Consider the following 24,475-nt stretch of genomic DNA (forward strand, 5'->3'; position numbering starts at 1 on the left):
GAAAAAAGACCGAATAGATAGCAAAGATGGAGGACATGGTCAGGAGAGTCCGAGGTCGGGGCGCCTCCCGGCGAGAGCTGTTAGCATAAGCGTGCACAGGGTTCTTCTTCAGGAGGGCAGGGGGAAGGTTCGTCGTAGAGCCTCTCCTCCTTATTATGTCAGTGTATGAGGGTGGCTTTGCACCCCTCCCTATTACCCCCTTACCTTCTATGCCAATGTATGGGGCTGGCTTGGCGCCCCCCTGCCCCTCCCCCCCTGCTCGTGTGTGCGCGCCTATTGGTGTTAGTAGTGTTCATTTGTGATATTTTCATTTTTTTTTATTTTAGGCAGCATAAACTCAATCGCTGCGTATATGACACGCTGGATCGTTTCGCAAGCGAGACAAGAATATATTGAAGTACGCTTGCGACGCTTTCGTTCAAATTTTGTCAAATCCGCTGGAAAAGCCAGTGAGAGCCATTTGCGCGCAAAAATACCGCGCAATTTGCTTAAGGCTTCACACGGCAAGTCTCGTCGTGAAGGATGGCCAGTAGGAAACTGTTGAAAAGCTCGTAAGCAAACGAGAACCGGCGCCAAAAGATAAACATGGCTGACGCTGCCGGTGTCCTTTCTTTGAACAGCGTCGCTTCCACGAGGAACCGCCAAACGTCGTGGTTTCCAAATAACGACGCCAAACTATAAATCAACGACATGTTGAAAGAAACAGGGGTGAGGAAATACACCCCACGCCGAGATGATTTGATTCATGGCTCCACAAATAACGTCTTTTGAATACCTGCCGTTAGACAAGCGAGTGAATTCGGCTCTTTTGCTCGTCTGTAAAAAAAAACACTGCATAGCGGAGGAGAACTGGGAGCTGCACGATACGCTTCTCAAGAGCTTAGAAGTTTTCAGCCTGCGAAAATAAAATTAGGAAGTATTTCTTTTTCTCTCCAAACAGGCAACATCCACAAACTCAGATACATTTCATTACGCGAATGACTGAAGGGTCCCGAGTGCTTAGGGTTATTAATTTAGGGCGCCGTGTTTCACATCAGCGCCCCTGCATTCCCCGTAGCCCTCCCTGGACGAGTTCGAAAGAACGCAAGCTTCGAAACGTGTGCAAAATTGAGAAAGAGCTATGACGAGCAGCCCACAATGGCCTGCTTTAAGTCCACGCTTTTTCGATAGAAAACGAGAAAACCAAACAATTTTGGAATGCAATCCTACAAATTATCGGCCGCCATAGTAAAAAAAGAAAAGAAATATTTGTCTCAAAGATTCCGCTCACTGAACAATCACAGGGCAACTATCAGTAAAGATATAAGGTGATTTGGCGACCCTGGAGATGATATCACTATTATGCATCCATGGCCCACGTCCCCCTCGATGCGCAAGTGTACGGCAGAAGGCACATACCTGTAATCCACACCATGGGGTTATACTACTAAGTGCAAACTAGCAGACAGCGCGGTCCACGCTTCGCGTTCACAATGATGGAGGCTCAGCAAGTCGGCGGCAGAGCAGAATTAACACCCTGCGAGAACATGGTGACCATTGCTTTCGTGCAATGGCATCGCCTAACAATTGCGCAATGTTTCAGTGAATCACAGCAACCTGCCTGAAGTAGCTAGCGTGGGCCTAAAACAGACACACATGACGACGCACAAAAACAGACAGGTCCGGACCAGCCCGAATACGTTCCTCCGACACTTTTCATATACATTCTGCTCAGTGGCCGCTATACAATTACGCGCACGTTGTGGACATTCGCAGGAGATGTACCCGTTGCCCAAGACACGCGTTGACACGCGTTGACGCGTGGAGAGCGGCCGTCCGACCCACGTGCGTGAGAGCGACCGCGACCGGAAGAGAGCGTTGGGGACTTGGGCCTACCTTGACGGTGCGTCCTCGAGCACTCCGATCGCTTCTCACACGGGGCCAGGGTGACGAGCAACAACGTCCCGACGGGGATCTACTGTCACGCCACAAACGCACTGACCGCGGCTCCGAGAACGATGAGTGAGCACTCACCGCTGCCCTTTGGCGCGCAGTGCTCTGCCGATGCACTACTGTCCCCTCTCTTCGTCAGCGGTGCTCTTCTCTCGCTGCTATACCCCCGCCTCCTTCTCCCCGGCGGCCATTAGAGCGGGAAGGCACGAAAGAATCATAGGAAGTAAAGAGACGCGCGCAACTTACTGCCGGCGGCGTGACGCAAGCCGCGGGTCGCGCGACTCCCTCAGCTGTTCGAGCGCCAGCAGGGCCACGGGTAAACAGCTGTTTGGAGCCCGGCCAGCGGCTCAGCCTCCTCTCCCGCGATCCTCGCCCTTCGCGAGTTCGTTTCTATGCACACTTTGGACCCTCGCTAGATGAAGAGCGTGCCCGCGTTCAAGGAAAAACGCTAACGCAACTCGTTCACCGTGCACTCTCTCTTTTCTCTCTCCCTCTACTTTACTTTTCTTCTTGTATTTCACAAAGTTTCTGCTTTTGCCAACGCCACTCTTGGCTATCGTCAGTTTTGATCCTTGCTTCACGAAATGGAACGCGTACGTTTAGGCCACAGTGGCCTCGGCTGCACCGGCCTCCATCATGGCCGCCTCTGGGGCAACTTCGGCAAACGAGCGCCCTTCGCACACCGAGCTGAGGATGGTGTCGTTGCGTTTAGTGACCGCACCGTTGCTACCGGCCAGCGACGTCTGAATCCTATACGGTGTGCCCCAATGCCTTCCACAGCAAGGTGTCCACGCTAGAGCTTGGAAGTGTTTCGAATAGTACTGGCTCCGAGTACAGTTGCGTATCGTTAGGATAGTGTGGGCCAATACACTGGCAATGCCCAATGAGTCGAGCGACAGAGCAAGCGTTTTGTCCACTTGTGCGAGATGTTTGAACGCCTATATTGCATGCACTCTACACTAAAGCGTGGCTTCACATTTAAGAGGGTGCACATCAGTAACGTGAGAGTCGCTGTATGCGACTCCATTAGTTAGCATATATACAATAACTCTAACGTGGCTTTCATAAAAAAGTGAACAAGAACTGCATGTTTAGCAGAAGGTCTCCTCTAAAGCAATGCCTGGCTTTTCCGTCAAAATCACCATGTCACGCGCGTACAGATAAGTGCGCAACTATTAAGCTAACTGAGCACATAGAACTGGGTAAAAAAATCTGTGGATTTGCTTTTTATCAAATTAGCCTCTTAAAATAAAAGGAAGATGCTGATCTTACTTTTGGAAATGCTGCAGTGTACAAGATCTAGAGAGAACGGGCGCTACTTGCCAAACAGTGATAAAATGGATTTTCACAGTATCTTGTCGGACTCTGTTTATTTATTTGTTGTCCATTATTTCTATTGTATTCCGAAGATCCAAGGACTGAACTAAGTGCCTGGAACATCGAGTGCGCCGACGACGATTGAGGTGTTCAAAACTATTTCAAAAAGTTACGTATTATGAGTAACTAACTGCTGCCCCAATAGTGGCTTAACAAAACTGGAGCTTTGTTAAATACCTTTATCAGTATAAAATCAGCGTCACTTTTTCTACCCCCCCCCCCCCCCATGCCACAGCAATTTCCCACTGCTTAGAACAATATGGCGTATTCGACTACTTGGCGGGGGAGTGCTTTTTCCACATAGGTATCCGGAGGGGGATGCAAAAAAAGCTAGGGTGCCCCCCCCCCCCCTGGAATTTCAGAGCTTTTTCTATGCAGCAGCAATAAGCTACATAGGTCGGTTAACTTTACTGGTGGCCGTCAGGATTGCCGTTAAATTTCGGGTGTTAGACGTGATGAACCTATCTCGCTTGCCATGCCACAGCCCTGAAAGGGAGACTGCTAGTGCTAAATGTGCCCCCCCCCCCCCCCCCCATCGTGAGGATGAACACACTCGCAAAAAGTTCTGCGGAAGGCACTGCTTTTCCCCGAGGTTTTCCGCAACACTGCACGGCTTGTTCGCCTCGAGGAGGCTCATTGGCACTGCGAGCGTAGCGGCCACTTCTCTTGCTGCGCACCAAACGTTCGACGCTGCGGATTGCTTGCCCGTTCCGGGTTCACTCTGCCTCGACCCTGCATGCACTCCTTTGCTCAAGCATCGCCTGCACACGTATCTGTCTCATAAGGTAAAGCAAGGCTCACGTAAATGTGCGGGGTCACGGTGAGTTCACCGAACATAACCACAGCTACACATTCCGGGCTTTCCTGTATAAAAAATGGCGGCATGCGAATAGGACGCGCATACGCTCTGTGCGTGCAATGCTGGAACTCACATTTATGTTGGGCGTCATTTCGGCAAACACTCATTTATTGCACGACGTATTTGCCATTAGGAAGACGTGATAGAGGACGATATATGTACCATGCATTAAAGACAAATAGGGAAGGCCAAATTCAAGCAGTATTCGCAAGCCAGCCCACTGTTACACACTTCCCAGCGCACCAAAGAAAGCTGCTCGGATACGTATTAGGGTCGCACTCTGCTTCGCTCGATGGTGGCTCGGAAGAATGACACACAAACAGTGATGTCGAGCGAAGATCATCGCCGCCTTCATCTTCGAGAGAAACATCATCAACTGATCTCTCGAATAGCCCGAACATCATAGCTCGTACACTCTTTAAAAAAAGTTTGTGGAAAAATAGCAACTGCAAGCAAAAAGGTAGTAACTGCAGCGGTTACTACCTTTCTTGGACGATTACTACCCTTTTTGCTACCTGTTTACTACCTACGTTAGTAAACAGTTACTAGCTGCAACCGTTACAAAATTTTTGCGACATGTTTACTACCTACGTCAGTAAACAGTTAGTAACTGAAATGAAAGAGGTGCAAAACTGAGTTTGCAGACTGTTTGTTTTCGCTGCGACAAAGAAGGCTTACCTTAACCAGTCATCGAGCAGGTGGTCATCGATGACTGGCGAGTGAACGACTGTAATTAATTACAGCCAACCTGCACGACATTGTGAACAATTAATCACGAACTCATCGAATTGTGACTAGGGGAAGCCTATGAGTAAAATTATGACCATGCGCCCGCCCCTATAGCGCGAGCCGCTCTGTCAGGCTCGCATGTGACGTACACGCCGCCAAGCCTCGTGTCTATCGCACGACACCACGCCGCACATGCGGAACCGCTACGACGCACGTGTCCGAAGGCACCCACAGGGCGACGCCGTAACGAACGAGTATCAAAAGGAGGCCGCGCATCATTTGCCCGAGAGAGAAAAAAGAACCGGGGCCCAGAAGGAACACCCGCGTCATGAAACGCGTCACCGCTGTGCGCAAGGCAGGAGGGGGTTTCTGGCATCGTAGAGCCGACAACGGCTGGCGCAACGCATCGTAGATTCTAACGCAAGGCATTCAAAAAAAAGAAGGCAAGAAGAAATGAAACTTTTTCGTCACAACCCAACGTTGGTGGAGCGCCAAGACGACGTTCGGGTCCGCTACTTCAAAGTCAGACTGGCTGGCTTGCTCGCAGCGAGCGTTAATGAGAGAACAAAGGAGGCCCGGGAGAAGACGCGGCGCAGACAGAAGAGGAGGAACCCCTAAAGTCATCGCGACAGAAGATGGCTACTGTGATTCCCCACCCTTTCTTTTTGCTGACGTCGGCTTTCGGCGCAAATTATCATCATTCGACGAGACTATCAGCGCAAGACTGCGGTGAGGTGGAGTCACATCTTGAAAGAACGTAGCTCAACTTGGCGTGTAATCAAGAGTAAATAAGGTATAGCTTTAATGGCGGGTGGCTCCGGCAGGTACTGCGCCGAGCCTAATTACTCGCGCAGCAACGACACTGCAGGCTCGAAAAAGAGCGATAAAAGTGCACAGAATACGGCGTCGTCTGCGGGCGTGTACTCTTTGTGCAGTGCCATCTGCAATGTAGACTGCGAATGCGCAGCAGCAGCCTACTGAACTGATGCACATTCGTGTCGGGCTTGATGTCGGGAAAGAACCACGTCATTACGAGTAAACCGTTTTAGGACAGCAAAAGGGCAACCAGGCGCCACACAATACGAATTGCATAAAGAGTGGTTCATCGAATACTCCAATCATTACAAAAGTTTCAGGCATAATTCTTCACCGTCGTTAAGCACCCCATCAAAAAGAGCACGAAGCTTTGCAAATGTGTAGCAGGTACCACGCTTCTCCAAAGACTGACGGTTAAGCACCACATCAAAAAGAGCACGAAGTTTTGCAAGTGTGTAGCAGGTACCACGCTTCTCCAAAGACTGACGGAAAATGGCATAGCTAATGCTTCCATACTACTTAGAATTATGATTAATGGCGTAGTGGGTACTGTGCAAGTGTTAGCATGTACTCAAATAACGTTTAAAAAGGCTCTGAAATGCCTGTCTTTCCGTTTTCGCCGTGACTGTGCTGTGCATTCCGCGCAGGCCTGGCGGTTTCACTACTAGCTGTATATACAGTCTTTAGCAGAGCGAACGTCCAGCTGAGTGATCAGGTCGCGTTGAAGTCTGATTTCTGCCCCGCGAATTTGGGCAGCAGCCCTGTGGTTCGACCTAGAACAAAAAATGAGCGCGATCGGAGAGCGTGAAAATGCATGGAACAAATCGGCCACTTCGACGCGAAGGACGGGCTCCTCGTGCCAGATTCTAATTTAGAATAAATCAAAACTTAGGAGAAACCCCCCCCCCCCCCGTGGCAGTTTGAAGACAATTGTTCGATTTCATGTGTCGGCGGCTGTATTTCAGTGGGGGTAACACATAAGGCACTAGCATTCTTGCATCATGGTTCGCGTGAGGTAACCACAGAGAGTAAGCATTAGTTCGGAGTCCCCCGAATAGGCCACTTTGTGGTAATATTGTTGTTGGGCACACAAAACCCCAAAATTAAGTTTATAATCATCCGGAATAATTGAGTAACACAAGGTACTGCTATACTGAGCTTGCTATTTCGCGCTGATCGTGGAAATTGCCGTTTGAATGAATGCAAACTGCGAAAGGTCTATACTGTGCAACGTCACGATCGTTAAAGGTTCCCAGAAGAGCGAAATTATCCGCAGTCTTTCCCAGCAGCGTGCACTCGTGGCATGTTATGCGTATCTACAAGTTTCATTCTGTTCCGAAAAATTCAAATCAAGCAGGCAGCACAACTTTTTTAACCACTACGATCGAGGCTGGTATAGATATCTCACACCCTTGGAAACAAACCGAATGGTTAAACCGTAAAGAAGAGATTACGCTCTGCTAATTACCCTTTTCCTCAGGGGTGAGTCACCTTAGCACCGGATCCTCTCCATCCATGGTGTCATGGCAATGCACAATGTAAAAGGTTAACAAAAGGGTAACAAAAACAGCATAAAAGCGCCCTTCCCTCCATAAAAACAGTGACATTTTAAGCACTCGTCCATCAAAGCGCATGACAAGAAAAGGTTCAACAATTGACTAATAATATTCAGATAGAGAGATAGAGAGAAATAAAGATGCAAGAAAAGGCAGGGAGGTTAACCAGACGCACATCCGGTTTGCCACCCGCACTGGGAAGGGATGAAGGGGAGAGAAGAGGTTGCAGGATTGTGACACAACAGTATAAAATGCCTACAAGCTCGAATTATTCATACTCGTCGGTGCCTTCAACGTATACATTGTGGACCTAAGGACCTTGCTTTGTCATCGACTCTTCATGAAACTTCATGGTGCTTCATGTCAGTTGATTTAAATTACATAGTGTAAGGCTCGAAAACGTACTGTTACTCAACCATACGATACCCTGAGCTTCGCCCGCTCCTCATGATTCTCTTCGCAGAGACGCGTTATTTTTTCTTTTATTTTGCATCAGACAGTGCGCCAAGTGTTCACCCCTCTATCTTTCACACGAGGCAAGATAGCTTAACTTGATAGACATCTCGATTGCTGCATCAACAGTGGTGCAGCCTTCATTCTTATTCCCGGCTGCCTTTGAAGTACATAAATATATGCCGGCGATAGAAGCTTGCCTGGCGTGTACTCTTACGGTTGCCGCTAAAGAAGCATCCTTCCATTCGTACTCCAGTCATTTTTTTACACTCGTTCCTTTCTCATTTTCTTCTTGTCACTTGGATGTTTTCTCCTGTCACGTACAGCTCTCTGGCCGCTTAGCCATGCGGTAAAGAACAACGTATTGGTGTGCTTCATTACATCTGTATGTTTACACCCGACTCCTGAACGGCTGTCCAATGAATGCCTTCCTGAAACATTTGTTTTCATCATCCAGTTTCAATGGAAGAATACCGAAGAGGCGCTACCAAACGTTATGACGTCATGTTGCGAAAGCTTCAACATACCCTTGCCACGAGTGTTCAGTTATGATGTTCTTTTTATTTGCCGATTTAGCCTCTTATCACGCAGACTACCATTATTTCTTATAGCACAACCATATTTTCTTTGGTCTTACAACTTTGCTTTATTTTAGTACGTCCATAAACCGTTGCTGCGTTCAAACAAAGGGACGCTTTCTCTTAGCGTGAGTCAGCTGAGTAATGAAATGCTTAGGATGTCAATAAAACCTGACGAGCGGTAAAAATACTTTTATGCACTCTTTCATACCTGGGACAATTAATAAGTGAGACCCTTATCTTCTGGGGCTTCAAAATGCTCTAACATTGATTATTTTCTGCAGGCGACCAGAACTGCCACTACACAGGTGACCCTACGTTTGAAGCGCCATGTTACGTTATGCATTGGCTCGCTATCAGTTTACACTGCGCTCTGTTCAAATAAATGGCGATAATTTAAATTTTCCACCATTTTGTACTACGAATGTGAGTACTGATTGCCGTAGAGTTTGTACTCATTTTTGTATATTTTACCACTGTCATTGCTTCGCAGAATGTTACTTCATGTTATTTTGCTTTTTTCTTAAAGAACACTATGAATTACGTCGAGCTTGTGTTGTGTTGTTCCGTTGTGTACATGTGACCCACTCCTGCATAAGACCCTATTGGGTTTTAGCTGGCAATGTACGCAAGCAGGTAACCCGAGGAGTGACCGTGTGGAAAGTTCGTCACTTTACGAAAGCTTGCCCTTTCGGAGAGTGCAAGCAGTACTTTCGTATACATGTGACCACCTGTGCGCTACGACATACATCGACTCACGCACAAAACCTCATTTGGCAGGAAGTGACACAAGCGCTTGTGCACTGCAGGACAATAGAAAGAAAACAGTGCGCGTGTTGTTCAGTGGCATCAAAGTGCCAGAATTAGCCTTTGGGGTTTCATGCACTGGCATCAATACAAAAATTGTCCGGTGTATATACCCCTTTTTTACCGTGTATGTATGTACCTGCAGCTGTTATTGTTTAGTATAGTGACGAAATTTGTTATGGTATTTCTCACTTTGCTTCATGTAACGGGGTTTCTCAGAACTGTCTTTTGTAGGCTACGCATCTAAATCACGTTATTTACATCGCAAAAAGCGGGAGGAACTAATATCCTCCTCTTACATTGTCAGTTGTGACAGATAGCTGTGTGGGAAAAGTAATGCTGAATAAATTGTGCCTGTCAACCTCGAAAAAAAAATAGAACAATATGGTTATGTACGTAGCACTGATATTACTGTGGGGTACATCGTATGAAGGACTCGAGGCTACTTATAAGCACTTACGTTTTGTTTTTACTTGCCCCCAAACATATGTTCGTAAACATACCCCCCCCCCCCTTTTTTTTTTGTGCTTAGGACAGTCGAAGCCATGGGAACCTTAGACTAGGAACACTCCCATCTCAAGGTGATACCGGGCATTACTTCGAAACGTTTCCAAAATAAATGTTCATATCTCTCTCTCTCTCTCTTAATGTGGTCGGCGAAGCCACCTAACCTCTGCAGTGATCGAAAAGCTATAATCATACATGCATTCATAAAAGCAGATAACGAATCGATTCACAGATTCTTCAGCAAGCACAATGGCTCCTTTAATTGACATATTCTGGGCTTTTACCGAAACAATGCCACGTATCGAATGTGAGCACAAGCATGCGAATGTTATTGTTAAGGGAAGGCAACTCTCAGTTTGACTTCAAATGTTATAGTGTAGCAGTAACTGCGAACTGTACTGTAAAGCCTAGCTAACGAAAAAGCGCTTTGCACACGATGCCTCCAACTAGCATTCCCAAGAACTTTTTGCGCAGACGTTTTCTATAAGAGAATATTTCAGCCAACAACGATGCAAGAATTATCATTAGCAAAACCTACTGACCACTGGGAAAACGTAGTTATGAAAAAGAACTTCAGAAAATTGCACCTCAGATATGCAACGTGCTCTTCCTTTCTCTGCAGAGCTGACTAGTCATTCCACATAATGCTAGCTTCCACCTAATGTGAACTGGCTCACTTGTCAAGGAAAAGTTTATGAAGTGCGCAAGCATGCGAATCTAGGCCACACTTATGAACAAAGTGCTCACTTCAGTTTTCTATAAATAATCTTTCCAAACACAATCTGTGTAGCAAATGGCAAGCAAGTAGTTGGATGGTCACGGCTAGAGTAGAAGCATTTATAACTGCAATTCACTTTTTATCCTTAAGCTGAAGAAAGAAAATAATTCACGCTATTCGGGATTATTGACCGCATCTGTACAAATATCAATGATCAATCAATAAACGGATTGAACTAATAAATGTGTACCATTTACTCATCTTCTCTCCCGATTTTCAATTCAACTGTATACACGTTCAGTATTTAAAGTTATTTTGCACACTCCAAGTTATCTTCCGAAAATATAAGAATTCAAGAAAATTCACGGACGTCCTGCATTGTTTGACATTACTAGTGCACATTCGGCCCCCGAAATCAAAAGTGTTTACGCAATTTAGTTGATTCATTCAGGCTATCACCACACTTTCAAAAACATGCATGCCAGCAGTACAATATATTATAATCATATACGTATTGATATCCTTATCCACATTACTGGGCAAGTATTCACAGAGTTGCCATCGTTAATTGCCGTACTTTCCAGTCTGCTCTTCAGCGAAGCCAAAGCGCACGCTGGCATATACTTGAACCGAACGTCCTCGTTGCAACTGCATATGAATAAATCAGAAAATTAACACCATCGGCTTCCCTGTACATATGAACGAAACATGAAACAAAATGGATCGGACAATCAAGCCCATTGGGCAATATAATCGAAGGCTTCCTTGTCTGACTTCGTTTTGGGTGAGCAGTGGTAGCGTAGGGAATAAGTTCACACGGCTCATTACACTGTGACACTGCTAAGCCCGAGGAGTCGTGTTCGATTCCCGAAGGGTGCAGTATGCACAAGCACTTCGCTCTTTCAGCCCTGATTGTTTTTTACCGACAAATATTTTTTTTTTGTTTCTCGTTGATATGAGGTTACAAGAACCTCAAGACCGCAAAAATATTTTTTCTGAACATCCCGTCTGCATGCAAGAAAAGTGGTTCCATATTTTATATATAAGACACCAGGGCTTAGTGATTGTAAAGTGAAATATGGTGAATTTAAATACATTTATTAATTTAACCATGTAATTCCAAGTTATTGTTGTGAAAATAACATACAGCAACCACGTATTGGTTGAAGCGCCAAAACTGCCCAATAGCAAGTTTTTGCGCTTGTGATACACAGCTTCTCATTGGACTTAAATTGCCACCGTCTACATCGGAAGATCAACATCATGAAAAATTTTCTAATGCTGCTTTGTAGCGCCAAAATGCATTCCGCCCATGTTTGAAAGGGCAAGCTGATTGAACTACAATTTGTCGTCCTCTTCGAGCTCCATCACGCACCAATTGAATTTCGTCTAACGAATGAAAATTAATTACGTATCATCTCGATATTAGACACCCCTTACATATTATCCATGTGATTTGGGCAGGTTTCTCGACTAGTATAACAACAAATCGGGAAAATTTACAAGAGCTACACATCTAGATTAGCCTGAACGCATTCGGAAGTGTGACAATCAGTGAGCCCTGGTGTCCCATATTTAGGAGATGAAGATTGTCCACTGCTGTGAGCGATACGTTAGTGTTAGGGAAAACACATTTTGTAAATATAAGCATCTCAGAAACAACAAGAAAAAAAACGGTAGCTACTGATCCAATAGTTAACCAGTGACGTGTCATTTTTTATTTGGTTGTGGCGAGTGTCATCTTTATGGCAATCCGCCATTCCCCTTTGCAAAGTTCCAAAAAAGACGACGACGAAAAACTTACTACCTATAGGCTTGCGCAGGTGTAGTAAATATAGTTCGGACACCTTTGTCAAATTCTGACTTCATTATGTCACATTTGGCAGCGAAACTTCTTCCTGCCGGTTTTTTAGGACGCCAGGGCCGAAAGAGTTAGACTGATGTGCACGCTAAGGAATCTGAGGCAGCAAAAAATAGCTGAAGGCAATGCTGCTGCGACATTCATTTCACGCTTTCGTATAAAAACCAAGCAACTTATTCCATTATATCTTCGCCTTCTTATTGTATGTATTTAATACCTAACATCAAAGCTGTTCTTAGCCGAGGCTTCCCCATCTTTTGGCGTAGCGCTGGCTATGGGTTCTTGCGGTGTAGCGAGAGTGAGACTCGGTAGGAAAAAAAGGGCTGTGAAAATTGGGCGAGAACGAAGCTCCATGGAACGTGTGATCGCACATTGGAAGACGTGCAAATAGAAGTGAGGGTGTAGGTGACGAGAAGAGCATCAGCTTTGCTTTTTCGACAGTGTTCGAGAAGCTGGGCTAGCCGCACGTTTTATGTTGAAAACAAGAATATCGGGCTCTTAGATCTGCCGAGCTCTTGTTGAGCTGGCAATTATGGTTAGTGTCTGTGCAACCAAAGTTTTCACTGCAATAATTCAAGCTGCGAATTAGTTTTCTGCAAATATGTTGAACAATAGCCCTACGTGATCCTTCTTATACAGTTTTGTTGCTTGGTTGCGTTGCCTAGAAATCAGAGAACGTCTAAGTGGTAAACAAAAAATTATCATCACGCAGCGCACGCCAAGTCACACCTAACTACCCGCTTTGTTTAGCGACATAGCTTTGTTTTGCGATTGGAAGACCCTTTCTGTATATTGCTTTAATTTGCTTCTACTAAAGTGTCCGCTGCAGGGTAATGGGAGGTGGGGCCAGTCAAGCTACATACACGTAGCTTTTTTTTCTCACCTTCCAAACCAAATCTAAAGTATTTGTACTTTGTGTGGCAAACTAAATGAGACTTCAAACTCTAGCAGTTCCTTTATTCAAGAAAGTGGTGATTCGGACAATTTTTTTCTTCCATCATTAAAGCAGTGCAGCACGAAGTACGACAAAGGGAGGCACGAAATCCTTTATCTTCATCCTTTCAGTGCCCCCTCTTTTCTGCTGTACACTTCATCACCTTAAGAACACAGTTAACGTTATAGGAAGAAAATATCATACAAGATGGCTTCAGGCAAGCAAACAAGGTTCGCTAGCTTTCGCGTCGTAGTGGCAGTTGGCGGCTCGGTTGAGCACTGTTAATATTGCGATGCCTTCGTAAATTCATCGCACTGTTCATTCTCAAGTATACTAGTGCCCTTTTTCGCTTGTTCTGACCACAGTGTCCACAAGAGAAAGCTACTTATTCATAACGTATTCTCTGGTAAATCAGGGCGTCACTTTTCGCCCCCGCAGCCTCGCATAGCTTGTATATTACGGCAAATAAATAAATAAGTGAATAAATAAATAAATATTCACACGCGACTGCCTCACTGGCGCCTCACTACTTGTACAGTGCACAGTTCTTAATGTTGGTTATACTCCCGAGATTCTTTATGTTATCCTAAACAGTGCTATACATTAGGCAAGTCGATGTAGTGAGGCAAGTGTCCTTTGTGCTGTATTATCGGTTCAACTCAAGACGAGTGGTCAGAACATAGCACGCACAAAGATATGAGCCGTCTGCTAATCACTGTCAAGGTAGCGCGGACACGCACGTACGATCAAAATGTACCCGTGCTTTCGGAGCTACGCAGGCTTTCCTATGGGACGTCACCCGTTCCTTTACCTCGGTGGTTCTTCGCGTGGAAGAGACAGAAGGCGCGTTTCCTTCTCGCTTGAGTCACAATCATCGGATGCCCAAGCTTTCACTCGCACACAGAACACACGATGCGCTGGAGGAAGTTATCGTCCCGCACGCTAAAAATGTATGATCCCGCGCGGAAACGTATCTTCGGGAACGAAAAGGCGGCTGACCAGTGTTCAGGGAAATTGTAAACACTTGCCTGCCACCTGCCTATGTAGTGGGACTTAGTCATTCCGCCTCTAGCGATGCCCTCATGCATCGTCCCAACTGCGAGAGAGCCATAAATCGAGCCAGACCGTTCGGGCCATCCATCAAGTGGCCGCGGCTTGCTCTCGACGCATATCCCGTAAAAGCATGCGCTAATATAGAAAACGTTCAAAGCGATATACTTAATCTAGTGCGCCCCAACGGGTGCTTTGTGCAGCGTGAAGTGCTATCCGCGCCTGATCGGCCATCGATTGTGCCACGGAATGAAGAATGGCTCTCTGTAATGAGAAGCGGAGTGCATCGGAGGTTAGCGCCTTGCACGTGCGCACTCTTGCCTCAACGGTATGACATAGGCAGCATTCACTCTGACCATGAGTCGCGCGTCTATGCCAGGTTCAATTCAGCTTATACGAGGAGTTTCGCTTTGCGAATATTACGGCTTGCCAAGCAAACTTATGGCCCAGTCCTGCAACCCAAGTACCAGGGGACGCTGTTATGAGTGAGGACGGTACTTGCCGAACCACATATGAACGAAAAAAAGCGATGCACAAAGCGATCCCGCCACAAGGACATATCGACTTCTTTAAAGGTGCACTCCTTGGTGCTTTAGCCTTGCACCTATAAAGATCAATGTTATCGAAAAACTTTGAACTTCAATTCTATCACTTACATGAATTGCTCAACGTTTTCTGTCAGACAGGTATCCGACAAATGCTATGACTGCTCGTGTGGTCCCAGTCTCGTTAAAACTTGTGCCATTCTTTTGTGCAATCAATAACGAGAAACAAAATAATGACATTAGACTTCATTTTTGTCTCTTCACTTTTATCGGGTGCATTTTTCAGACCCACTGCAATACTCGTCGTTACGTTTAGCTTTCATGTACGTCAACTCATTGTGTGGTTGAGTAATGCAACGCCTATTGCACATATTAGCCGCAAAATATTTGTCTGGGTGGGTGTGCGCCATAGCATAAGATAGTGGGTAGGTCGAACTGTCAGCTAAGCGTGACAAGACACTAACATATTTAACCTATATGTATATTTATAAAGACATTCTAATATTGTTATCGCAGATGTTCTGTTTAATTGTTAATTGACGTAAATTAGTCAAATTCACTAGCCGAGAAAGGGTATAGTGAGGGAACTTTCGGCCTACCGTTAGCCTAACGAAAAATGCGTGTCATCGGTGTTATAACTGCAGGAAAAATTCAGGAGCTTTTCTCCTTCCTAAAAACGGACCCAGGCGAAACTTGACGTCTACATACCTAACCTATATCGTTTTAAAGACTTCAGCCTTTTTTGGAGTACTTCAACGCAAATATTTCCGTCTCTGTGTTTAGAAAAAGTGGTTAACGATTCAGAGTACTAGGTACTCTACTATGGGAGAGCATAAAGCCGTCCCGGGGGCCTCGCACTTGATGAGCTGTCTGTTTCTTTCTACGTTGGTGTCTCCCTACAGATTCAGCCGCATGGCGAAAGTTGGAGCCCGTACTCAAAGCCCACCCATGAAGATCTCGTGGCTGCGTTTAAATTTGCGAACATTGTCGATCGAAAATCAACTATTACGCACATTTGAGGCGCAATATAAATTCGTAACTGTTAGGCAGTGTGTATTTTTATTTGCAAAATGCAGAGGTACGTAATTTTCAAGACACAAGTGTTTATTACACTGCCCTGACAATGCGATGCTATATATGAACGAAAAAGGGGGGTGCTTTTACAGTTCGCAGGTTAATCAGAGGCTTTAACTAAAATGACCCAAATCTCCCACCCACCATGCAAAGGCTCTCCGTTCTAAAAAGAGAAAATGGCAGCATATCCACGGAGTGAATGATGGATAGAGGGGCGAAGCATACGTCCGTCCTATCGTTTTTGCTTCCGTCCATCCATGCGTGCGTCTGTGTGGCCCCCCGTGCGTCCATCCGCCCATCCGTGCGGGCGTCTGTTCGTGCGTCCACACGTACATCTGTACGTCCGTCCCGGCTTTCGTCCATGCATCCACTTTTGCGTCCGTCCATGCGTCCATTCGTCCGTGCCGCCATCCGTGCGTCCGTCCTTGCATCTCTCTGTGTACCCGTTCGTCCACCTATTCAACACTCCAAGTGCCACCATCTCGCATCTTTTCATCTTATATTCCTCATATAGAAGCACCGCCATCCAGCGGACATTCCAAGGACTGAACGAGAGGAGGCACACCCCCACTTTCTTACGGCTTGCGCTTCGTGTCTACTTCCCACCTTTAACCACCTCGAGTTCATGGTATATGCTAGTTCACTGTATTCCGGGCACTGCGGCCCAACGCTCGCTAAACCTTTCTAAAACCTAGGAGGTTACGCCCAGCGAGTATAACGTAGCAACCCTTTCTTGTCTTTTCTGCGTTGTGGAACAATAAAAGATTCGCAGCGTGCGCGTTAACTAAAAGCAAAATTCTCCTGTCTCTCATTATCCCTTAGCAGTCATTGGCATGTACATTAAGCACTATTTTGCATTGTTCAACAACACACAGAAGAGATCTCTCACCGGCACCACCTCGGAGGTCAAAATGTTATACTTGTTACATACTACAACAGATACGAGGGATGAACGAGTGCCGCTATAAGGAGCTTCGCCCTTAAAAATGGCAGCATATCCACGGAGTGAATGATGGAGAGTAGGGCGAAGCATTCGTCCGTCCATTCGTTCTTGCTTTCGTCCGTCCATGCAACCGTCTGCGTGACCGTACATGCGTCCATCCGCCCGTCCGTGCGTGCGTCTGTTCGTGCGTCCGTCCCTGCGTTAGTTCATGCGTCCACCCATGCATCTCTCTTTGTGTCCGTTCATCTAGCTATTCAACACTCCAAGTACCACCATCTCGCATATCTTCATCATGTATTCCCCATATAGAAGCACCGCCATACAGCGCACATTCCAAGGACTAAACAAGTGGTGGCACACGCACACTTTCTTACGGCTTGCGCTTCGGGTTTACTTCTCACCTTTAACCACCTGGAGTTCATGGTATATACCAGTTCACTGTATTCATGGCACTGCGGCCCAACGCTCGCTAAACCTTTCTAAAACCAAGGAGGTTACACCCAGCGAGTATAACGTAGCAACCCTTTCTTGTCAGATCGTGCTCAATGTACATGCCAATAGCTGCTAATGGGGATCGCAGCGTGCGCGTTAACTAAAAGCTGAATGCTCCTGTATCTCATTACAGATTGAGCACTATTTTTTTTCAACAACACACAGAAGAAATCTCTCGCCGGCACCACCTTGGAGGTCAAAATGTTATACTTGTTACATACTACAACGGCTACGAGGGATGAACGGGTGCCGCTAAATGGAGCCTTGCCCCTAGGAAACTTCTTCGCATAACCATTGTCCATAACTGCCAGATAGCGCCATGTCTCACTAAGCGCCTCCAGACCGAAGGTTGTCGTCTTTCGACGTTCTTTACAATGAAACACGGAGATACGCGGCCATTTTTTTTTCCTCGTAAGAGCGAAGCTCTTTAAGCTTTTCGTTTCGCCAGGTATGTTGCGGACAGGTATTATCATCATCATTATTCTACGGGCTCATTTCATTCGTTACAAGTGCTGCTTTGCTTTAACAACAAGTGCGCCAATTCGTTTGGCATGGTATGCAGCTGCTACGACAGGCAGGCCTGTTACGTGACTGAAAATCACGTAACAACGCCTGCCACACTCCGTAACTAGTCACGTGACTAGAACCGTGCGACAACACGTTACTCGCACGACTAAAAATCGCGTAACATCTCGCCACACGTAGTCACTGATTCAAGTCACGCCACATCACGTACTGGCTAGTAACGTGACACGTTATGATGATAGACACGTAACAGCTAGTAGCGTGACAAAAATCACGGCATTGCGCAAGATGTAGTTAGGCTATAGGTGTCCAGTCATAATTAGGACTATTGGCAAAAATGTTGGCAACTCAAGTAAACACTAGTTATCCTAGCGGAAGTAAGTTAGGTCAAACACTAGCTCCGGTAATGATTCCAGGTTTGCGCCACCAGTGTAAGCCGTGCACTTTCACAGCGAAAGGTTTTATGAGATCACAACGAGGGTCGCTTACGGTGCTGTTGTTGTCCGCCGCCGGTGTCTGTAACCCATATCGTATGAAATAAGAAAACAAGTAAATAAAAAACACACAGACGACTGACTGGGCTTCCAAGCCGGGTCCCCTGCGTACCAGACCAGTATTCTACCACTAAGCTATATGCGGCAGTGCTTGAAACTCCGTCGCAAACTGACCCAGGCAGGTTTCATGTCGGGAAAGGAATCGTTTCAATATGAGTAATAAACCGATTTATAACAGCAAAAGAACAACCAGGCGTCACACAATGCGAATTGCGTAACGACTGGGTCGCCGAATTCTCCAAAACATTACAAAAGCTGCAGGCATAATTCTTCATGGTCGTCAGCCACAGCATCAAAAAATGGCACAAACATTCTTGCAAGTATGAAGCGGGCAGCACGGTTCTCCGAAGAATGGCGAAGAATGGCGTAGTGAATACCTGCCTACAGCAGCAAAAATGCGAGAATTCTCTGCGATCTTATATAAGGAAAGCTTTCCGTTCCCACTCTTCCTCGCACGCGTGTATCCCAAAAGCGAAACGCTGTGTTTGAAGACGTCTAGGCAGTGAGGAAGCCCTTCAAAAACACGGAAAACTTCTTTATATAACGCCGGCAAAGCCTTGTAAATATCTTGCATAATCCAAATATGATTGGCTCGCTGTGTTATTTCGGGATTCAGCTATATAACAAACGAGTCAGAGGGGGGCTTCGGTGGTTGTTGTTGCTGTGTCGTGCACAGACCGAATCTGAGCGTAGTTCTTGCAGCCTTTTTGAGGAGCGAACACCACTGATTAGCGAAAATGAAAAATGAAGCAAAAATTACTCGGTACACCAGCTGAGGACACTTGAAGCGATAGACGACAACTGACTAACATATTACTATTGTTAACTACGTGCATCCCGTTCGCCCTGTTACACTCACGTTCCTTCGAACAAAGAAAAACGTCTGTAGCAGGAAGCACCCTAATAATCATATGCGGGCTGCGTCACTTTTAGTACTGTATTGAATTAGTGTTTCACCATGAGGTTGGCATGCAATACCTACATATCAGTACGAATAAACGGTTTCAAGATTGCAAGCTTCGTACCCCAAAAAAAAAAAAAAAAAACTTCCGGTCACCTCATTTACCAGATCCTAAAACGTCGAAACTGAAAACACATTTTTAAGTTTTTCCTTCAAGGTTAAGGAAAGGATCTTTAGTTTTCCAAGTAAAGGCAACTTGCGTAAAGTTCAAGGAAATCTCTAATTTTTATGTAGCTCAGATGAACATTTGTTTGAATATGTCTTGCAAAATAAGGGCAGGAAACTGTAATGAATCAGCGGGCTATTTTCTAAAGCTTCACTCGCCCACCGATGCTATTAAGGCACATTAGTGGACAAAACCGAATGTCTTTACTTGATATAATCAGATGATACTTTTCGTTAATACTCTACGTGGATTTGCTTTTTGCTTGTATCATATTGGCTTCCGTCATTATTAAGTCTGCACATTGTCATTTTGACTATATTATTCACCATGTAAAATGCACAGGAGATCTCATTTCAGTGTCTGACTGCGGCACCTCCTTTCGTATATTCTTACGATGCAGCTGTTTCTTTGTTTGGTGTGAAATAAATGATTCCGATTCTGAACCATGATGCTTTGTGAAAGATGCAACAGGGTGGCATAAAACATTTTGAGCACCACAAATGGTTTTTAACATCAGTAATAATTCGCGCTGACATCAGACATCACTATGTTTACTTCGCATGTCTCTTATGTCTTGTCGCACAAGTCATTCAAGTACTCACACACGCATGCACTTACGATATGCCATCGGCACCACCAAAGCCCGTTTGAATATCGTGAAGCGGCTATGCTGTAATGCTGTTCTTAACGTCCTTGTTTCTTTTTCTACTTTTTGTCTGCCCTGCCTGCACAGCATTTGCGAATAGCATTTAGTGCCTACGTCTTCATCAGCCATGGTGCAATTGCTCTTCCCCCTCTGACGTAAGTTTCATAAGTTTTATTTTTCGCTATATGCAAACGCATGAGCCTCATTCTGTGAAGCACAAAAACTGTTCAGTCGTCGCATAGCGCCCTTTTTCGACTAACTTCTCTGACGATGCATGTATTACTTTTGTCCAGGCTCTTACAAGGCGTTGGTCACATTCCATCTGGAGCCAGTTTACGAAAACTGGCTAAGGTTGAACTTCTTGAACCCAGTTGACATAAGCTTGGTTTTGCAAAGACTATGCACATAGGTGTCGGCATGACAGCTTCGATTTCGCACGCTTCGGCACTTGGTATGCTTCTCTGTATAGCGGGCTAGTGTGGCCGCTATTTGTCCCGGTCTTTCAGCAACAGGTATTACTGTTTTAGAGGTTTCGCAGCCTGTCGTTTAGCTATATCGACTGGACTATTTAGCGGTTACCGCATGCACGCGATTTCCTACCGCCAGCGACAAGGGACAGTGACAAACTTGCTCCGTCGCGCCATCGCGTCACGACGGTTGCAACCATGTGTCGGCGACAAAAAGCCATAGTTGCTTGAATGAAAACTATCACCTGCATAGCCATAAATTGCGAATAGAAGTTTAAAAGTTCGTCGATGACAACATCCTAAATTTATTACTATCTTCTGTGACAAAAGTAAGTCACAAAAGCACTTCACGACTTTTTTTTTTTTTCGCAATCATTGGTTTAACCACGACAGGCCCCCCAGAATGCGTACGCTACGATGGCTACGACGCACTTCGCACGACGCTTTCCCATTGTAGCCAGCGACCAAATCGTTACACGCTACCGTCAAGACATCAAAACAAACCTTCAATAACAAGATTTAAGACAAAATACGCCTGCCCTCTCTATCCGCGTGAGAGGCGGATATAAAAAAAAATGGCAGCATATCCACGGAGTGAATGATGGAGAGTGGGGCGAAGCGTTCGTCCGTCCATGCGTCCGTCTGTGTGACCGTCCATGCGTCTGTTCGTGCCCCCGTCCCTGCGTCCGTTCATGCATCCGCCCCTGCGTCCGTTCATGCGTCCATCCATGCATCTGTCTGTGTGTCCATTCGTCCATTTATTCAACACTCCAAGTCGCACCATCTCGCATCTTTTTATCATATATTTCCCATATAGAAAGAAGCACCACCATTCAGTGGACATTCCAAAGACTAAACGAGAGGTGGCACACGCACACTTTCTTACGGCTTGCGCTTCGGGTCTACTTCCCACATTCAACCACCTTGAGTTCATGGTATATACTAGTTCACTGTATTCATGGCACTGCGGCCCAATGCTCGCTAAACCTTTCTAAAACCAAGGAGGTTACGCCCAGCGAGTATGACGTAGCAACCTTTCCCTGTCAGATAGTGCTCAATGTACATGCCAGTGGCTGCTAATATGAAATGAGAAACAGGAGGATTCAGCTTTTAATTTCTTAGAGCTTGCGCTTCGTATCTGCTTCCCCCCTTTAACCACCTCGAATTCATTCATGGTATATACTAGTTCATTGTATTGATGGCCCTGCGGCTCAACGCTCGCTAAACCTTTCTAAAACTAAGGAGGTTACACCCAGCGAGTATAATTTAGCAACCCTTTCTTGTCCGATAGTGCTCAATGTACATGCCAATGGCTGCTAATGGGGATCGCAGCGTGCGCGTTGACTAAAAGCCGAATGCTCCTGTCTCTCATTCCGCATTAGCAGCCATTGGCTTATACATTGAGCACTATTTTTTATCGTTAAACAACGCACAGAAGAAATCTCTCACCGGCACCACCTTGGATTTCAAATGTTATACCTATTTCGAGTAAGTGCCACTGGTAGTTACGTACTACGACGGACGCACAAGCCACGTCATAAGGAGCTTCGCCCCTAAAAGTTGTCGACACCTTTTATTCCTTGAGGTACGCGGATAACTCGCATCAAGAGTGCATTGCAACCGAACCGAGGACCAAGGGGGGGGGGGGGGGGGCGATGTTGCTGGGAATCGCCACGCTGCCTTCCGGGCGACAAGCGATCTTTTTCAGTTCTCAAGAAACATGCGACGCGAGAAGCGGCAGCGACGAATGGGCCTCCGCGACAGCAAATCTTGGCGCTCGTCGCTGTCGTTTGTCGCTGTAGCGAGAAAATCGCGTGCATGCAGTTAATGGTTTAGGTTTTGGTAGTCGCTTGCATCGAAGCGCGCGTACACACGTGGATATAGGGATCGATGTATGAGTCCCCCCTTTAGAACGGGGCTGTGTATAGTGAACTATTCACTATTGGGCTCTGACAAGTTTGCCACCATGGGCTCGACAAATAAGCAAAAAAAAAAGCTTTTCGCGGGCGAAGCTTCTTAATCCGTGGTTCGTTCCTTCCTCCGTATGTACTATGTAACCACCTCTAGTTTATGGCTTGTTCAATAGATGGCGTTGTTTCTATATGTCCTTGGGAATAATATTGTCACGTAATACAATAGGGGGAACACACACAATGATTTATTGAGGGTGAACTTGTGCCCAGAAAAGTAGCTATGTCACAAAGAAGAGTCTGCTAAAAGCGTTCCGCCTACGGGTCCCTTTCTGAACAACTCCTCTGTCAGTCTTCCCGGCTCGTGCTCCTCCACCCGAGGCATGAGCTGCTCTGCCCCAGATGCGTGAGCAGGCGCGAGACACAGTAGACGCCCGCATAGCGTCTCGTTGGTTGCGAGGCACTGCAGACGTCCACATAGCGTCTCGTTGGTTACGAGGCACTGTAGACGCTCACATAGCGTCACGTTAGTTGCGAGGCACTGTAGACGCTCACATAGCGTCCCATTGGTCCTCTTTGTAAAATAATTAGTAGGAGCAATCTCTGTGTCATTACTCCCCCTCCCAAATGCGCATCGTCTCGATGCGTGAATTCGGTAGATGTTTCATTCTCTTTCGTGGTATGGCTTCATTGCGGACAACGTGGACGACCTCCGCATGGTTTTGCCGTTTCGAGCGCTATTGTCCGTCAGGGATAACTTCATAAGTTAGGTCACTTAGCCGGCGAAGGACCTTGTATGAACCAAAGTACCGTTGAAGGAGCCTTTCTGACAGGCCGTGGCGTCGTATTGGTGTCCAGATCCATACTTGATCACCTGGCTGGTACTTGACTCCCCTGCGGCGCACATTGTAGTAGTCCACATCCTTGAACTGTTGTTGACGTACTCGGTGCCTTGCCAACCGGCGTGCTTCTTCAGCTTTTAGCAGAAATTCGTCAATGTCAGATGGCTCGTAGTGTTCATTGTCAACTGGGAGCATGGCGTCGAGAGTTGAATTGACTATGCGACCATAGACAAGCTGAAATGGGGTGACGCGGGTGGTCTCTTGGAGGGCCGTATTATAGACGAACGTTGCCTAAGGCAGGATTTCATCCCACGTTTTATGCTCCAAGTCCACGTACATCGACAGCATGTCAACGATCGTGCGATTTAGGCGTTCCGTTAACCCATTCGTTTGGGGATGGTACGCAGTGCTTTTCCTATGGCTGGTGTTCGTCATTATCATCAAACATTGCATCAACTCTGATGTGAAGGCTGCTCCTTGGTCGGTAGGGTTCCCGGTGCGTTTCCTCCAACATAATGCCTAGAATATATTCTATATGGGCACTATACCTTCAGCACCATGGCCTTCGGAGCATTCGTCGACCGGATCCATCCATCCATCTATCCGTCCATCCGTCCGTCCGTCCGTCCGTCCGTCCGTCCGTCCGTCCATCCGTCCGTCCGTTCGTCCGTCCGTCCGTCCATCCGTCCGTCCGTTCGTCCGTCCATCCGTCCATCCGTCCGTCCGTCCATCCATCCGTTCATCCGTCCATCCGTTCGTCCGTCCGTCCGTCCGTCCGTCCATCCGTCCGTACATCCGTCCAAAAGATGCAAGATGTTATAAACTAGACGGCGGTACGTGTAGTTTATTATGAAAGATGCGAGGTGTTATAAAATAGGAATGATGCCACATATGGCGCGTGTCATCGTTCGATATAGTGCGGCGACGTACGCTAGGGGGAGCGTTGCAATAAAATTGAGTGGGCAAAATGTACGGAGGATTCATGTTTTACCAGGTTTACCTCCGGAGCTTCGACCACTCATCATCATTCACTTCGTGGATATGGCGGCATTTTTTTCTGATTCTAATAGCTACTTGGCCCGAATAAATAAAACTTTCTTCATTATAAGGATAGAACAAGTATGGGACGCTGATCATGGAAAAGAAGTTATCGTGTGCCCTAGTTTTTTTTTT

The 24,475-nt window shown here is 46.3% G+C and overlaps 1 protein-coding gene across 5 annotated transcripts in view; it reads right to left on the minus strand.

The window, feature by feature from the left end:
• Mct1 (Monocarboxylate transporter 1) overlaps positions 1-24,475 on the minus strand; it is a 217,333-nt gene that overhangs the window by 75,593 nt on the left and 117,265 nt on the right. For 2 of the 5 annotated variants that reach the window (XR_012889211.1, XM_037429724.2), the window contains exon 1: positions 1,876-2,119. The exons of 2 other annotated variants lie outside the window; for them this stretch is intronic. The gene's annotated coding sequence lies outside the window, so the exon portion shown is untranslated. Of the gene's footprint in view, positions 1-1,875; positions 2,123-24,475 lie in introns of those variants that run through there. One more of the 5 variants, XM_075884563.1, reaches the window with a different exon arrangement.

This window comes from Rhipicephalus microplus, chromosome 1 (assembly GCF_043290135.1).
Source record: "Rhipicephalus microplus isolate Deutch F79 chromosome 1, USDA_Rmic, whole genome shotgun sequence".
In the NCBI taxonomy this organism is placed as follows: domain Eukaryota; kingdom Metazoa; phylum Arthropoda; class Arachnida; order Ixodida; family Ixodidae; genus Rhipicephalus; species Rhipicephalus microplus.